We start from the raw sequence: 16324 nt of genomic DNA on the forward strand, positions 1-16324 counted from the left end.
CGGAGGCAGCCGCTGACCTGGCTCCCTCCACCCCCGGTGCCCCGCATGGAGGTGACATCATGCCCTCTCGATGATGCTCCAGAGCTCTGAGTCACGCACTCTGCTTCTTCCAAGTGGCATCTGTTCTCCCCTTTTTCTGGGGCTAAAAAGGCTGATGGAAAGAGAGGGCATGAGAGAGCCCTGCTCACCTGTAGTGAACGTAAGTGAGTCTGTACGTTTTGACAGTACCACACAAAGCTGTGGCCCAGTTTCTACCTGAACAGAGAGCTACTGTGAGGACACCCACACAGTGAGGAGGGGCCCCAACAGTGGTGGGGGTGGAAGGAAGTCCCCCCAGCCCAGGGCAGCCTCTGCTCCCTGACCCCGACCCTTGTGTCCACCGATTCAAGCTGCTTGGATGCCCTGGAGATGTGCACACATGTTGGGTAACAAGATTCTGGAGAAAACCACTGCATATTAGAAGTGCCTTGTCCCCTTCAGGGTCAGGCACATGGCTAGCAGTGTGGACAGCGGGTGGCCCTAGATCTGGGTCCTGAAGAGAGGCAGGTAGGGTAGGAAAAATAGGCTGTGAGGGAGCCTCAGGCTGGGTCCTTCCTCTTCACAGGGTCAGAACGGGGTTGAATCAAAACAGATCCCCATGTAGGCGAGGAGGGCCTTCTGCTCAGTAAGGGAGGGGCCGTTGCAGCAGGGAGATGGTCAGACCATGAGGTCTGCAAGGGGCCCTGAGGGCAGGCTGGGGGGCGTGGGCATCTTCTTTGAAAGGGTGGGTCAGCGAGGCCAGCAAGGACCTATGGGTAGGGAGGGGCGGGGGGCTGATAGGGAGGTATCCTAACGGCACAGTTCTCGGGAGGGGGTTTAAAGGGGGGTGTTGTGGAAGGGTGTCCACATTCCGATGAGCTCAGACTGCATTGGGCCAAAGTCCAGGGGCCTGGTGGGGGATAAGGAGAAGCTTCACTAAAGTTTGGGTAGTTCAGGTGAGTCAGGTGAGCGGGTGTTTGTCTAAGTTGGTCCAGAGGCGACAGGCAACTCAGCTAATCATTTACAAGGCCACACCTGGGCATCTGGGTGGTGTATGTGGCCCTGTCATAGGTGAGCAGGGAGGTCATCTGTGCGTCTCATCTAAGTTCCTTGGGGGGTGGTTCTTTGCAGCGAGCCCCTGCCAGGAACAGAGGGAGGGCAAGTTCTTAAAAGAAGGACCGGGGCTTCCCTGGTGGCGCAGTGGTTGAGAGTCCGCCTGCCGATGCAGGGGACACGGGTTCGTGCCCCAGTCCGGGAAGAGCCCACATGCCACGGTGCGGCTGGACCTGTGAGCCATGGCCACCGAGCCTGTGCTCCACAACGGGAGAGGCCACAACAGTGAGAGGCCTGCGTACTGCAAAAAAAATAATAAAATTAAAAAAAAGAAGGGCCAGGCTCAGGGGAGCTCGACATAGTCAACACCCAGGACAGCATCACCTTGGTAATTTGTCCTTCCCGTCAAGGCCCAGTCTTAAAAGAGTTAAAAATGAGACTCACCCAAATGCAGAAGGAATACAAGCCCAGTATTGCATTTAGCTCATCAGTGAGGGAGTCAGTAAGGTGGAGGAGCTAATTCAGAACAGAGGAGGGGGTCAGGGCTCCAGCCTCCCGCCTCCCAAACACCATCCTGAGATAAGTTTACTGCCTCAGGACCAACAATGGCTGGTTAATACCCTACAGGGCAATAAAAGTGTAATATTTGGGATTATTTTCCTACAGGGCAGAAATTATATGCATCTGTTCTAGATTTGGTTTCTAATGTACTGTGTAATTTCACAATGTCTAACCTCAAATCATAGGAAATAGCAGGTTAAATACAGCCCCGTTCCCCCAGATAACTGAAGAATCCTTGGGTGGTCTTGTTAAACATCACCCAGTGTGTCATAGAAGGTCGTGCCACCCACTTTTTGGTCCTTTTAACACATTTTAAATACTTTTCCTAACATCTCCAAGAATTTATAGAGGGCCTGCTCAGGAGCTGACCCGTCCAAAGCATGTCCACACCATGACCTTGTTCCAGGCAAGCTTTTCAACACAGAGAACAGAGGTTTGGGGACCAATCTTTTTATGCCCACAGATGGCAGGGAGGTGATAATGTTATTTTCTTCTTTGGTGCCATTGTATTTTCCACAAGGACCATTTGGGGAAACTTTGAAGTGTTAAGGGGGGGAAAAGAGCCTGTTTCTATTAAGATTACCCCCCCAGAGAAAAAGCAGGTTAGAAATCTTCAAAACAAAAATATTTTCCTGAGGGTAGAACAATACAAGGTCTCAGTAGCCCAGTGTGATGAGAAGGGCTGCCGTGCTCTTCTTAGTTCTTCCATGAGCCAGGAGGCCTTGTTTGCACACCTAGATGAGCCCACGTTTCCTAAAGTCATCACAGCTCATTCTAATTAGTCTGTGAATAGAAACTCACTGTGAACCTGGCTACTCCTCATGTCCAGTTTTTGCCTCCAATCTCTGTTAATTCACTTGAACATCACGTAGCAGGAGGAATCCAGCGATTTTGTTAACAAAAAGAAGCTGACTTATCAGGTTTTAACAATCAGATTGGAAAACAGGAATCATTCGGTAACCTTCCAGTTAACATGTGAACAATATGATGTTTGTTCTCTGCAAACCCTTAGGTTTTCTGGACAATTTAATTGCCCAAGTTATTTATAGAGAAGGTGATTTTTTTTTGGAAATTAACGGGAGACACAGTGCTCCCCTGAGTAGCTGAGCTCAATGTTTTACCAGGTATGGAAAGACATGTGCGTAGGCTCATTAGCTCCAGAGGAAACAAAGGCAGCAAAGGAGAAGTGAGGACACAAGCTTTGCGTCATAATCCACAGAGAGGAAGGAGGAAGGGGCGGGGAGAGAGGAAGAGGGATGGCTTTGAGCTTCATCTCTTACTCAGCCTCACACTGGTTTTTCTTCGTGGCAATTATCTCCACGGGACCTTCAATACATTCTGCTTTGTTTGTTTGTTTGTTATCTGTTTCTCCTCACCTCCTTTACCCCAAGTGGAATTGAAGCCCCGTGAGGGCAGACGTTCTTTATTGCAGCGGTTCCCCAAGCTTTTTGGCACCAGGGACCAGTTTCGTGGAACACAGTTCTTCCACGGACTGGGCTGGGTGGGTGATGGTTTCGGGATGATTCAAGTGCATTACATGTATTGTGCACTGTATTTCTATTATTATTACATTGTAATATATAATGAAATAGTTATACACCTCACCATAATGCAGAATCAGTGGGAGCCCTGAGCTTGTTTTCCTGCAACTAGACGGTCCCATCTGGGGGTGATGGGAGACAGTGACACCCAAAGTGTGTTGTTTATGTCCAGTCCACTCCGTAATCTTGTTCTGGTCGCTGTCACTGCAGAAAACCTTGCTTCACAAAGATAGGATGTTGGAAATGGAAGCAGGCTTTTCAGTGCTTTTGTGGCCATCTCAGGATATTCCGGCTTGACTTTAATCCAGAACGTATGGAGATTTGAAGTTGTCTCAAACATGCTTTTAAGGGCACCGTCATTTGTGATCTCAAGCACTTGGTCCTCTTCTAGCACGGACAAAGCCGATTCACCGGGCTTATTCACAAATGGGTCGTGGATCCATTCTTTCCCAGTTTGGGGGCCTTTTGTGGTTGGGAGGTAATGCTCAAACTCTTTTGAAAGCTGAGATAGGTGAGCATGCACCAGTTGGGAGAAAGAACGCCCTGGCTCAGTCTCTTTCAAAATCTCCGCTAATGTTTCAAACAGGTCAAAAACCCCAGTGTTCACTCGTCACCCCCATAATTCCAGTTTGTCTTTGAATGCAGCCACTTTATCTGCCGACTTGGATACAGTTGTCATTCTCCCCTGAAGTGACAGATTGAGTTTGTTGAGCAGGTTGCATGTGTCACACAAGTAAGCAAGTTTTGTGACCCATTCTGTGTCACTGAAATGTGCTGCCAGTGGTGACTGTTTTTCTAAAAGAAATCTCTGGAGTGGCTCTCGTAACTCAAAAACTCTGGCCAGTGATCTACCTTTAGAACACCATCTCACTTCCGTGTGTAAGAGAAGACTTGTGTGCTCTGCATCCATCTCCTCACAGGGCTGCACAAGCAGATGTGAGTTAAGGGCATGTACTTTAACGTGGTTGATCATTTTAATCACATCCTGCAAAACACTGTTAAATTCAGGTGACATTTTTTGGCTAGCCAGCATTCTCTATGGATGACACAGTGCATAGACTCATCCAGAAGTGACTCTTTGACTCAAGTAGTTAAACCAGAAAGCCGTCCTGTCATGGCAGCTGCTCCGTCCGTGCATATACCGACACAAAATGACCAATTCAGGTTTCTTGATATGTAATCATTCAAAGACTTGAATAATTCTGCAGTTGTGGTGTTGGTTGGCAACAAAAGTGCATATAACATATCCTCATGCACATCCTCCTGAAAAATATATTGCACAAAAACAAGCATTGTTGCCTTGTTGTCAACATCGGTAGACTCGTCAACCTGGATTGCGTACCACAGTGACTCATTAATACTCTCTAACAATGGTGCCTCAATATCCTCTGCTATTTCATCAATTTGTCTAGTTATGGTGCTAGCCGAAAGAGGAGCACGTGCCACCTTTTGAACTGCAGCCTCTCCTAAAAGTTCACGACAAATGTCCTTAGCAGCAGGCAGGATCAACTCTTCACCAAGAGTAAAGGGCTTCTTAGCTTTAGCAATGCGGTTAGCAACTAAGAATGGTGCTCTCAGTGCAGACACATTTGATGAGGTGGTGACCTTCAATAATTGCTTCTGTTCTTTGTGTTCATGTTTTTTTTCTTTTGAAAAACTCCGAAAACTTGTCTTTTAATGCAGGGTGCTTGGTCTCCATGTGGCGAAGCAATTTTGAAGGTTTCAGGGCTTCGTTGGATAGCTGGTGGCCCCATATTACACAAAGCAGGCTTGGAGAATGTGAATCACCTGTTGCATTGAACGTGTAATTTAAGTAGGACTCTTGGTATTTTCTTTTAAATGCAGCTTTCTTTTTGTTGGCAGTCTTAGAGTCTTCTGCTATCTCATCATTGGGTCATTTCCCTTTTTCAAAGAAGCTCTCCAGCAACGTTTGTTTTTTACTCATTTTGTCTAGGGTTAGCCTGTGGGCTTCCCAAAACTGTGACTGAGACAAGTGCGCAGTGCGGGAAAGCGGCGCGGACGAAGTGGTAAATGACACAATGGGCGGGCTACTCGTGGACTAAAATAAGTGTTGGATTCTGACCTAAAGCCTGCCACCAGATACAGCTTGTCACTTGCCACTCACTGATAGGGTTTTGATATGAGTCTGCAACCAATTGATTTCTTATGGTCTCTGTGCAGTCAAACCTCTCTTCTAATGATCATCTGTATTTGCAGCCACTCCCCAGCACTAGCATCACCACCTCAGATCATCAGGTGTTAGATTCTCATAAGGAGCGAGCAACCTAGATCCCTCGCACGCGCAGTTCACAGTAGGGTTCACGCTCCTGAGAGAATCTAATGCCACCGCTGATCTGATAGGAGGTGGAGCTCAGATGGTAATGTGAGCAATGGGGAGCGGCTGTAAATACAGATGAAGCTTCACTCGCTTGCCCGCTGCTTACCTCCTGTTGTGTGGCCCAGTTCCTAACAGGCCACAGACTGGTACCATCCGAGGCCTGGGGGTTGGGGACCCCTGCTTTATGGTTTCATTGTTGCTGCTTGAACTGTGCCTGGTACACAGCAGGCATTCTGTATACATAATCATAGATTTGGGGGCTGGGCAGAAATCTTGGGGAGCTTGTAGAACTTGGGGTTGGAGCTGATGTCTTGGCTATCCATCAAACAAGTCACTTCTATTAAGAAGGAAAAATCATGGTTTATAATCTTGAGGTGCCGCTGGGCCTTCTGGAGCCAGCACCCCCAGCGTGGCTCTCCCTGGTGTGGCTCTCCCGCCAGCATGGCTGGAGGTTGGGAGCTCTTCCTCTCCTCCCTCACCTCCTCCTCGGGCAGTGGGAGTGCCCTGAGCTCCACGTTGTTTCCTTCCCCCGGACCTTCCCACCCCCTCTACCGCCTGTGCCATCATCATTCCCTCCTCTCCTGCTTTGCTTGAACTCCCGTTCAGCCTTCAAAGCCTGGCCATGAATGACCCTTGTGACCCCACCTGAGTGGCTAGCATATCCCTCTTGGTGCCGTGCCCTCATTCTGAATCTTTGTCTATAAAACTGCTCTGAGTGATATAATTTCACCACAGCTAAGGGGGCAAGTCACACGTTAAGTCGAGTTTCTGGTCTGGGATGCTTTGAAGAAGAGGAAGGGCCTGGGGAGGGGACACGGGCCAGCGGACGAGTGGGGGCTGGTAGAGGGTCATGGAGCACACTCGCTCACGTCCTCCTTCAGGCAGGCTGGGCTCCTTTCAGGAGTCCAGTGGCCAGGAAACCCTCCCAGCAGCAGAGAACGTCCTTTCTCCTGGTGGCACAGACAAGCTGGATCTCAACAAGCAGTGGCTGTGTGGGCATCTGTTGGAGCCACAAACCCCCTGCAAGACGCCCTCCTGGCTTCAGGATGGCGATGGAGCTTGACTGAAAAGGGATGCGTTGTGTAGATTCTGAGTGTGAGCTCAGCATGGTGAGCAGGGGCTGCGGTGAAGGATACTTACCGTATACGTGATAACAATGCTAACAACAATGGCAGTTAGCCATGAAGCATCTCTTGGTACCAAGCACAGTAAGCGAGTTCCTTAACTGTTCCAGTGTGCGGAGGGGCCACACCAAGTCACCACGAGCCATCCTAGCCTCACAGGCATGGTCAGAACAGCTGTGTCAGGGCAGCCTCATGAGTAAGCAGCTCGAGGGACATTTCGAGCCGGAGGGGAGGCGAGCCGTCCTGCAAACCTGGCTTCTGAAACACGAGGGGGTTTAACCCTCCTCCTGAGCGGGGCCCTGGTGACCGACCACAGGTGGAATCCCATTTTCTTTCTCTTTCCTTTTCCCTTTAACACATGCGTGGGGGACAGCTCACGGGGCCTTTTTGGTCTGGGAAAGCTCTCCACCCCATCAGCTGTTTGCAGCTGCTGCATCGTCCTCCTCTGGGAATGAGGGGTTGTCCACCGTCACCCTCAGGATAGGCTCCGCAAACAAGGGCCTCTCCCGTCCAGAAAAGGTGAAGGGGCTGCCCCAGCTCCCGGGTGCCTGATGGCTCTGCGGGTCCCGGGCAGGGCCTGGTCTGGGTCTCCTGGGCGGCTGACCTTCAGGATGGCGCTTGGCAGGACTGTCCCCCAACCTCCAAGGCAGCGATGAAGCCGCTGCACTCAGTGTGTGGTCCAGGCCTGGAGAGAGACACCAAGGAAGGGGCCGGGCGGGGAGGAGACTGCCGCTCCCCGAGTCCCACACACCATCCGCCCACAGCTGCTGTGGTCCTATTCCTGCCTTCTGACCCTCACAGTGACCTGGCCACTCCCTTGGAAAGGTTTGTCCAGGCAGCTGCCAACATCCAGGACAGAGACTCTGGGGACCCCACCTCTAGAGCAGCCCAAGTGCAGTTTTTTCTGGAAAGGAAAGAATAAAATGGGAAAAACGGAGCAGATCCCCTGTTGTTGGCTTGTGACAGTTCCCATCCCTGGGCTGCTCACAGCCTCAGGCCGTCACCGCTGAGGGCTCCTGTGTCTTTGGAGAGAGTCCGACAGCTCACGGCTCTCGTCTCTTCCTCTGTGGCATCCTTCATCCAGACCCTATGCTCCTCTTGGCTGTGGGCGGGGTGTTACTCTGGAGAGGACACCTCTGGTGTGTGCAGGGGAAGATCTGACCCCAAGCACCACCTTGGAAGTCCTTGTCTGTGCCCAGAAGCAGGCTCTGTGTGGAACAGGCACTTCTTTCGGGGCGATGGGCTTGGTACCTACTGTTTACCCGGCCCAGGTCCAGGCATGAATGTGGTTTCGTGCCCACAGGTGGGGAGGGTGGAGGAGGACCTTCCTGAAAGCTTTGGGGACAGAGCTTTTTTTTTTTTTTTTTTTGTAGTACGCGGGCCTCTCACTGCTGTGGCCTCTCCCGTTGCGGAGCACAGGCTCCGGACGCGCAGGCTCAGTGGCCATGGCTCACGGGCCCAGCCGCTCCGCGGCATGTGGGATCTTCCCGGACCGGGGCACAAACCCATGTCCCCTGCATCGGCAGGCGGACTCTCAACCACTGCGCCACCAGGGAAGCCCGGGGGACAGAACTTTTTGAATCCCAGCTCTCTCACCTGCGGGTGTTTGGCTGCTTTCATGTTGCCTCTGTTTCTACATCTGTAAAGTGGATGCGTTATTCCCTGTTTCGCGGTGAAGATGGAATGAAATTGTGGCTCTAGATGTTGGCTATAGAATATCCTAGGAAAGTCTTCCTAAGAGAAAAATAAAATATTTATGTACAAGAATGTTCACCAAAAAGTGGTTTCTTAGAGGGAATAATCAGAAACAATCTGAATGTTTAGGGCATTTGTTAAATCCGTCTAGGTTCATCCATTTGTAAGCTACCAGGATGTGGTCTCTTCAAACGATGGTGCAGGTATATTTTCAATGACACGAAAGGGTGTACACAAGAGATTATACATTTTAAAAATACAGGTTATCGAAACTTTTCTTTAGAACAGTCTTGGGTCGGGGGGCCGTGTTAGTCACGCTCATCACTGTTTTCCTACCCACAACTCCCCATGGAGAGCCTCCCGTGGCCCGCGGCTCATGGCCCATGGCCTGCTTTGTGTCAGGGACCAGGAGAGGATGGCTGAACCAACCAGATTCGTTCTTTCGGGAAAACAAACCGAGTCCTGGAAAGCAGACAGCTCTGAGCTCAAGTGCTGTTGATGTGACCACTGGGGAGGGAGGCATGTGGGTCAGAAGCCAACCAAGGGAGTCACCTGTTGCAGGGAGACTGGACCGGGGGCTAGAGAGGGAGGGCCCATGGCCCCTGGGAGCGAGCAAGAGAGACAGAGAGAGCTCCAGAATGGCCACCGTCACGGAGTTCAGCTGTGTCCCCTCCCCCTTGTCACCCATAGATGCCTCTGTGTCCTGCTCAGAAAGTTCCTTTGTGCTGGACATAGTTTCCATTCTTTGCACCCAAATGACGGCTGACAAGGCAATGCTCTGTGAACACGTGGTTAAGATGCTTATTTCCAGGTAGAGGTAGTTCAGATATTTATTTTTCTAAAGTTCTCAGTATCTTCTATTTTTTCTACAACGATCATTCATGTATTAATTGTTAAAAAAAATAAATGGAAAGGGCATCCACTTTGAAAATAGATTGGCAGCTTTTTATAAAGTTAAATTTTAATTTACCAGCAATTCCACTCTGGGGTACTTATCTAAGAGAGACGGCAACCTAGAGCCACACAAAGACCCAACTCGAACCTCCACAGCAGCTTCCTCCATGACAGCCCCGGACTGCACCAGCCCTGGGTGCTTTTGGACAAACAACCCAGCTGTGGTCCATTGTACAGCGGGACACGACTCAGCAATAAACAGGAATGACCTAGCGAGGGAGGCGACACCTAAAGGAGCCAGACCCGAAGGAAAACTGTGAAATTTGGGGTAAGTGAAACTAATGTGTAGGGCAAAAGGCAGACCAGTGGTTTCCTGGTCTGGGGTGACTTGGGTGATTTTGAAGGGATGTGCCAAACTTTCGAGTGTGATGGAAATATTCAATATCTTAATTGGGCTGGTGGCTAAACAGGAGTAGAGGTCTATCAAAACTCATTGAATTGTACCTTTTTGGTCTATTTTGTTCCATGTATATAAAGCCTCTATAAAGTTGAAAAATTAATTGTAAAATAAAATAAAGCGAACCCCCCTGGGAGGACACATTGGGTCTTTGTTAGTTGCTAAAGTATCTGAGCTGCTAAAATATGGCTGAGCATGGATGAAACGCCCACTGCCCGTGGCCCCGGGGGGCTGGGGCACTGTGCTCACGACGGAGGGTGGGCAGGGACGCAAAGCAAGGGCGGTGCCATGGTCATGGGTGGGCCTGGCCACGGGCGGACAGAGGACAGAGTGAAGCATATCGTAAGTGTGGAGAGAAGAACCCTGCGGATCGGAACTGAGACGTCCATGGGCCACTTGGTGAGCAGAGTCCGTGCCCTCCGCGGCCCCATGCCCTTCCCCGTTCGGGGCACGAGGGCCTCCTGCCTCTGCCTGAGGGCTCCCTTGGGCCATGGGGCCTGCTAGGGTGCAGGACCGAAGTGGGGGGAATTAGCACCTCCCAGGAGCAGACCCCAACCAGTGATTCACAGGGGTGAGGATAGAAGCAGCCCGCAACCTCCCTCCATGGGGGGCCCTGGTTGCCTGTAGCAGGACTGCTGTGTGGGTCACTCCCGTCTCTGTCTCACCTCCACCTCCCCACTCCGGTGTCCTGGGATCAGATAACCTACGAACACCCGCATCCTTGTCTTGGGTCGGCTGCTGGGCGCGTACCACCTTGGCTTCTTCTGCCCTCTCTGGTCCTTGTAGGTCTGGCTTCGTACAGCTGACATGGGGGTGCTATGGGCTGAGTCCCCAAGTTCCTATGTTGAAATCTATTCCCCCAGCGTGATGGCATTAGGATGTGATTAGGTCATAAAAGGGATTAGTGCCCATATAAAGGAGACCCCCGAGCGCTTCCTTGCCCCTTCCTCCACTTGAGGACACAGCGAGAAGATGGCCGTCTGTGAACCAGGAAGAGGGTTCTCAGCAGAAACTGGATTTGCGGTGCCTTGATCTTGGACCTGCAGCCTCCAGAGCTGGGAGGACTAAACTCCTGTGTTTATGGTCCACCTGAGCTAGGTACGTGGTTCTAGCTGCCCAGGCAGGGTAAACTCGCCCCCTCCAGCTGTCTGAGGTCCTTGCCGTGACAGCCAGTGTCCTCAGTGTCTTCCACTCTGACCGCTGCTTCTGGGGCACTTCCTGTGGTTTAGGGACTCAATGATCTCACAAAGAACGCGTCAGCTTTGTCTCACCACAGACTGTGGTCCAGAGCTCTGTGCTCCACAGGGAGATCTTTGTCCGGCTGCAATGCGTCTTCTGGGGGCGCGGGGAGAGTCTGCCCCATTGAAGGTCCTCTGTTAGTGCTGCCCTGGAGTTTTGCTGAGAGGGGAAGGGGCTACGTGTACCAGCAAGTCCTTCAGAGGAGCTAGTGTGCCGAGTGATGGGGATGCTGAAATAGTCACGAAAACACAAAACATGAACCAAACCAAACCTCCCTTGAAGCTGCCCTGCAGCCAGTGTCCATGTGTCCTCTTCTTACAGGCTGAGGACGGCCTGAGAAAACTCCCTCTGAGGATGGGCCCTCGGCAGGGGTCCTCAGGTGGGGTTCAGCTGTCCTCTGCTTGCATTTCTCAATTAGCATTTTCTAAAGTAAAATTTCTTAAAAAGGAAGTAAACCCGGGAGGACTGGAGCGGAGGCAAAAGTCCCGAGTGGCAGCACGCACCATTCTTTTCTGGCCATGTGCTCTCTCACGCCTGCAGTGGCCTGGGCACGGTGGCCCACCTGGTGGTGTCCTGCTGGGGCCTCCCCCTGACTTCCCACTGCCTAAAGGAAGAGAAAGCAAAAGGATGCATTTGTGTTCTCTTCTCCACGGAGTTCCCAGAGTGGCCTTTTACAACACAACTCAGGTCCTGCCACGCCTGCTTGGATGTGGCTTGTCAGCACACGACGTGTCCCCATCACCTGTGACGGAAGCTGTGCTGGCCTCTGCCCATAGTCCTCAGGCCTTCCCCTCATGCCCTGGCCCTGATCCACTTGGCTACACTGATCTCTTTGCACACTCGAGCTTCATCAGGCTCCAGGGCCATGGGACTCTACGGAAAGCCCCACCCAGGGTCTTTGCAGCGGCTCCACCCTGAGGCCGGGTCAGAGGCCACTCTCCCTGGTCGTCCTGCCACGGAGGCGCCCCACCCAGCCACGGTCACAGGACCATTTGGTGTGAGCGCTGGAGCTGCACTTCTTCCTGTTTAGCTGTTGGTTTGATGTCTGCAGCTCCCACCCAGAGCACAAGCCCCTTGAGCACGGGGACTTGATCTGCCTCTGTGTCTCCACCCCAGCACCCACCGTAGTGCCAGCCATGAGAACCCGGACGCATGTGGCCTCTGATTCTCAAAGCTCCCCCTGCGCCCAGAGATGGAACAGCCACAGTGGCATGGCCATGACACTCAAGGTCCCCTGTCTGGCATCCTTAGGTCATGAGTAAAATTGTCCACACTGTTGAAGTTTAGACATGTAAGTATGTTTGCAAAAGTAAACTGCAGTTTCCAGACATTGTTCTAAAATATATTAAACACAGACTCGTGGGTCTTCAGGAAACAAGTGGGCGGCACCGACACAGGCCTCTTCCTGAGCCGTCGGGTTTGAGCACGCAGCTCACCTGACGCTTTAGGCTGCCTGTCGCCAGACCCTCGGGGGTGTCAGTGCCAGGAATGTGATGGAGCTGGCGGTGCGGGGCTCCTGAGTGACAGACGCTGCTAGAGAAATGTGCCAGGTGACACAGCCCCGGCTTCACACAGGGAGGGCCACGCAGGCTGGTTCTGATGAGAAGTTTTGTGCCTCTTCGGTCTCAGAGCCTCAGGGTGCTGCCTAAGCAGCTGAGACGTGAATTTCAGAAGCTGAGCACAGTGAGGAAAGAGGGGAAAGGCCTGGGGCGGGGAGAAGGGTGGGCTAGGGGGATACACAGGTTGAGGGGGTGCAGAGGAGGGGGATGCAGCGGGACGGGCCAGGGAGAAACCACGAACCACAGCTGTCGTGCCTTTTGGTCACGTGGGTAATGGAATAAACTTGTTTTTCGATATTTCCAGAATGTGTGCTCTCTTTCTCACAGCTGACAGCGTTTGCCTGGAAAAGGCCCCAAATGGACAGACCTGGGAAGAAACTCTCAGAGCAGTCAGAGTCTGACCCAGGGCATGGCCCACGGGCAGCCCTGCCGCCACCTGGGAGGGGAAGTGGCGCTCTCACCCTGGCCTGGAAGGAGGCATTTCTGTAAGGCCAGGCGCCCTGGGACAGCCGTGCGAGCTTGCGGCCGGGCCCTCGCTGTGCGGGGAGAAGGGGCAGCACGGGAGCCCCGTTCACCAGCCAGATCACCTCCCCAGGATGGACTTGGGAACTGGCTTGGCTGAGCTTCCTTTCCCTCCCTTTCTTGCGCTTCTGCCACCAGACAGGCTCCAGAGAGCGGGAGGGAGGGAGAAGCAAGGTGACACTAAGTCCTGTCGAATGCATGGCGGATGGTGGACGGTGGATGGAGGAAGGTGGATGGCAGATGGCGGATGGCGGATGGCGGGTCCCCGGGGTCCCCGTGGCCGTGAGGGCCGTCAGGTGCAGCCTGCCTGTTTCCCTCATCCCTGCGCTGCACCGTTCAGCTACACCAGCCCCGGAGGTTAGAGGAAGAATTAGCGTTCTCGGGGAAGCACCCTCAAACCTTGTTACTCATCAGGATGGTCTGGATTAAAGCCAGAAGGCCAGGCTGCACCCCAGGCCTGAGAAACCGGAGTCTCTGGGGGCGGAGCCTGGGCATCAGCATTTTGTACAGCTTGCCGGTGATTCTGATGAGCAGACGGGTTGGGCCTCATGGGTGTGAGGGAAGAAGAGCTGAGCACGCCTCTGGGGCTCAAATTCCAGGTCACCAACTGTCCCCGGGACTGTTCACGTCACCTATAGTCTGCTCTGCTGCCCTCTGCGTCCAAGCAACGTCACCACCATAGATGTCCGCCCCCCCATTCCTCCCTCAATCTTCATGGATGTCCACGGCCTCCCCTGGCTTTCAGGACTAAGCCTCCAGGGCTCTGGCCGCCCGCAGCCTCTCTCTGTTCATTCCCTGCTTTCAGCCCTTCAGCCACAGTGCCTTCCTCTCTGCTCCTCGGCTGTGCTGCCTCGCCTGCCCACTCTGGGCTCTGTGAGTGCTGATCCCCGCGCCCCCCCGCCGTCCCTCCTTCCACCTCAGTGTAGCACACCTTCCTCTGAGTGAGCTCTGGCACCCAGCCTGCGGCTGGACCCCCAGCACGGCAGGGAGACGGCTCACACGAGATGCTCAGTAAATCTTTGTTGACTGAAGAGTAGATTCTTATACATGGTCCGGTGAGAAGAGGCTCACTGCCACTTCCCTACCCCCAAACCAGCCCTGTGGTCTGTCTGTCCCACCCCCAGGCATCCCGGGGGTGGACCCCTCCTCTGTTGAGGGGCTCTGTCTAACAGATGTGGCTTTCAGCTCCCACCCAGGCTGGGGACCTGGGGCCGTGGGCAGCATCACTGCCTTCCTTGCAATGCTGTCCGTGGGGACCTGGGGCCAGGCGTGGTCACCGTGCTTCTAGAGCCCCCTTGGCTCCAGGTGTCGGATTCGTGGCTTCTTTTGAATGTCCAGCCTTTATCCTTGAAGGCTGGATATATTGCTGGAAACCACCATATATAATGGAGTGTCAAACAGGCTGGGTAATGCTGTTTGGGGAAAAGGTTGGCAGTTTGGTCGTAAAGGCTCAATGTCACTTCTCCTTTGAGGCTTGTGAACAAGGCGATTCCAGACTGAAAAGATGAGGGGTGTATGCCGTGAGTCCACACATGGCAGGCCGTCCTCCCGTCCCACCCTGGCCCCGGGCAGGGGGATGTCTGCCCAAGAGCCGGGGGTTCTAACCCCATCATTCTAAGCCATTCGGGCAGCCGGCTTTACAGATGTTCCTACAGAATACTCCAGATTCCTGCTGCTGATTTCCCAGGCTCCACGAGGCCTGGCCAGCAGAGGGCACGGTCCCCCCCATCTGGGAGTCAGGCCCAGAGCAGCCTCCCAGGGCCTTTGCTGCTCCAGGCTCACCCTTCGGGGCTGTCAAGAGCTGCAAAGAAGGAGTGGCTGGTGGGAGCTGGCTGAGGCACGGGGGTCCCTGAGGGAATTCACAGCAGTGGATCCCTCCCCGAGGGGCTCCCCCAAGTAGAGCTCCCTAAAGCAGAGGGTGCCCAGGTGCCCCCTCTGTGGCTCCTTCCACCATCGGTCCTGGCCCAGGCCCTGGTGTCCCTGGAACAGGCCAGGACCATCTGGAAGTCAGTCTCTCGGGGGCTGGCGGCCGGGACAGTTCAAGGAGAGACCCGACCTCCTCTTTGTGTCTGCGGGGGCGGGGTGGGGGGCAGGGAGGCAGCAGCCAAGGTATTTCATGTCTCTGTTGACAGATGCTGCTGAGAACCTTCTGACATGCCTGTTGGCCACAGCGCCGGACACTGGCTGACCCGAGATGTTAAGACCTCACTCACGTGCTATGCTGTCTGGTGGGGGAGATGGACATTCAACACACAACTGAATCAATTAGGCCAAGTTACAAACGTGATGAGTACACGGAAAACAAGAAGGAGTGCTAGACAGAGGAAAGTTGGGGTCCTACCAGCTCCAGGGGCTGGGGGGCTGCTCAACGAGACCCTCTTCCTCCGGAAGGTTAGATGCCAGGGCCTGACCCCACACCCCCGGGGTAACACCTCGGTGCCAACTGTCCCTTCAGCAGGGATGGCCTGGCCTTCACGGCCTGAGTTAAGTCTTTTCTGCTGCAAAGCTGCCCCCCTTATCCCCAGCCCCCTCAGAGCCATGCTGGTTCCAGAAAGGCTCCTTCCCTGTTTTTTATCATTACATCGCGTACATTGCTCTGATTTCTCTGCACTGGCTGTGAGCCCCTCGAGGAAAGGGCTCCACGATGGAGGGTGTAAGGATTTCTCGGGGTCTGTTTTTCGGGCTCTTGCTCTAGCCAGCCCAGCGGGGGTCCACGGTGTGCCCACTTTGAGCCAAATAGATGCCACAGCGGGGTTCAATGTGTCCTGAATTTTTTTTTTTTTTTTTTTTGCGGTACGCAGGCCTCTCACTGTTGTGACCCCTCCCGTTGTGGAGCACAGGCTCCGGACGCACAGGCTCAGCGGCCATGGCTCACGGGCCCAGCCGCTCCGCGGCATGTGGGATCTTCCCGGACCGGGGCACGAACCCGTGTCCCCTGCATCGGCAGGCGGACTCTCAACCACTGCGCCACCAGGGAAGCCCTGTCCTGATTTTATGAGGGAAAATTCCTGTGTGAGAGCAAACGGGGAGAGAGCTGGGCAGCTGGGGCACAGTCCTCTCAGCCTGGGGGTGAGGGAGGCCTGTCCTCCAGGGTCGAGGATCTGTGCTCCTGCGCACGGGTGCACAGACACTTCCTGTGGGCTGAGATTGCTCAAGAACATCCAAACGCACAGTCATGGGGGATTCACCCTCTGTCCGATTCCCTGTCATCTGAACAGAAAGTAAGTCCCTGATTGTGAAAGTTGGGCGGGTGGGGGGTTTTGGAGGTTCCCCTGCTTCAGCCCAGGGTGTCGTGAAGTCTTGTGCCTCTGCATCGCCCGATT

This window comes from Hyperoodon ampullatus, assembly GCF_949752795.1.
Source record: "Hyperoodon ampullatus genome assembly, chromosome: 14".
Classification (NCBI taxonomy): domain Eukaryota; kingdom Metazoa; phylum Chordata; class Mammalia; order Artiodactyla; family Ziphiidae; genus Hyperoodon; species Hyperoodon ampullatus.